Below are 2,382 nucleotides of genomic sequence, written 5' to 3'. Positions count from 1 at the left end.
ACGAGATACATCACTGTGAAAAGCAACAGGCCATTGCAACGGCATGTCCACAGCCGCATCAGAAAGGATCTGTCTCTCTTGATTGCCTCTTACATATGCTGTGTGCAGGACGGAAGAGCTTTGCTTTTGGGACTGGACAACCACTTGCTACAAGAAGCGATGGTGAGCCGTGTTCCAGCGATTGTACTCATCGCAGCAGCACTGACAAGCTATGGTCCATGCTGGGAAGCGCTGTGCTAAGCATTGAGTAGGAATTTATGAAGGTGTCAGCCCTGCTCTGGAAAGTGTATACCCTAATACACAAATATTAATGTAAAGGGATAGGGAAGAATATACAGCCTTGCCTCTGCCACATGCCATGAAATATACATTGCGTAGGAAAATGCTAACGGAGAGCATGGGGAAGCGAAGGGACTACTGTCCTGTGTCTCTCCCTTCCTTTTCTCCTAGGGACCCAGGTCATTCACCCACCTAGTGCCCCACTGCCTGAACTTGCAAGTGATTTTGGGAGGAAACAAAAGGCCTTTTAATGCACGTGCTGTGAATTTGAATTATTTGAGTCCTCTTTGTCTATTGGATCAAATATAAGCTGCCTCATCTTCTATTTGAAAGGCTTTTTCCATTCTCCTCCTCATCTTTCATTCACCACTCAGATGTTGAACACTTGCTGTTAAATTTTTAAGCAAGCCCCTTGGTACTTTCTCTCATTCTGCCTGTCTGACTTAGATGAGCTCCTTGCACATCTCCATCATGATGCCTGTGAGAACAGTTCACATCTCATAAGCTGCTGGTATGCAGGTACCATTGCATATACATTGTGTGGTAGCAAATACAGTTGCATTGATGTCTTATGCTTCTTTATGTATCTCTTGGGTCTTATTACGTATTTCAGCTGGAATCTCCTTGGAGTAAAGGCTGCGTAAAGCCATGCACCGTACAGTTGTCATAAACCCAGAAAGACAGCTGAGAAGACACTGAATGCTTTTAATGCTCATTCTTCCATGCTTAATTCATTGTGTTTATGAATGATGTTTATGTGATAACAAATCATTGTGTTTCTGAATCATATTTACGTGATAACGAAGACAGTTGCTAAAATATTAATGAAGTACATCTATACTTAATGTTTCATAAGATCTATATTTAAGAGCTGCTGCAACTAACTAAAGAGGTTGTTTAAGCTAAATGACTCAGAATCACTGAGGTTGGAAGTGACCTCTGGAGATCATCTAGTCCAACCCCCCTGCTCAAGCAAGGTCAGCTGGAGCCAGTTGCCCAGGACCGTATCCAGGTGGGTTTTGAATATCTTCACAGCTGGAGAATACACAACATCTCTGGGCAACCTGTTCCAGTGTTTGACCACCACTTAATATTCACATTTAAGGGCAAAAAGGAAAGCCCACAGAATTACAGGCCAGTCAACTGAGAAGAGATGCTCCATCCGTCCAAGGGATGCTCCATCACTTCAAGGCAAGTAATCCTGGAAACCATTTCCAGACACATAAAGGACATGAAAATGATTGGGAGTAGTTGGCATGGATTTATGATTTCCCTCTTAAATGGGATGGGCTAGGTCAGAAACACCACAAAAGTGTTAAGAAATCTTCTGTATTTCATGTAATTTGGAGGTCAATCGAGTGTCAGTTCAATAGTATCTCATTAAATAATGTTTTTCCCTGTATGGAATGGAAAAGCAAGGTTAGGCAGCCTAATAAGCTTTAAAACATTTACATGGCCATCAGATGAGTAAAGTGATAATACTTTGTCCTTTCTTAGGAAACAAGAACAAGCAGGAGGTAGGTCTACCCATAATTAAAAAGCAACACCTTTATTTTTGCCTGTCCCACAAGAAGAAAACAAGAGAACGGGGCCTGTAAAGAGGTGTGAGCAAGGTGAAATGTAGGTTCTCAAAGGGGAATGGAAGCTAAAATGTGATGTTATCTCTCCTGCTGCGTGGCTCAGCAGGGGGGGATCTTGGAAACCCCTGAAACTTTGCAAGTTAGGTTTGCAAAACTGTAGTCAAACGTGTAATTCTTCACTGTCAGAAAACAAGTGAGGTGAACTCTTTACTCTTAAATATTATCTGGTAGGAAGGGAGTCTCAAGGGTAGGTGGCAGGTGCTAGGTACTTTATTTCTTTGGCAATGATGAATCACTGCTAAGGGTGAACTAACATATTTGCAATCACTGCCTTGAGCTGGAGAATTCCTCACTGTTGCTGTGGTTTTTTTATGGCAAAGCTGGAAGAGGCCAGGGTATGGACAGAGCCTTCCTGGGCAAATGGGAAGATGGCAAGCAGTAATTGAGACCTAAAGAAGACTTATAATTTGGAGATTACTCAGTCTATATTCTTCTAGAGCCTAACGCAAGGAAGTCCAGATCT

This window comes from Harpia harpyja, chromosome 8 (genome assembly GCF_026419915.1).
Source record: "Harpia harpyja isolate bHarHar1 chromosome 8, bHarHar1 primary haplotype, whole genome shotgun sequence".
NCBI lineage: Eukaryota > Metazoa > Chordata > Aves > Accipitriformes > Accipitridae > Harpia > Harpia harpyja.
This window is presented reverse-complemented; position numbering follows the sequence as displayed.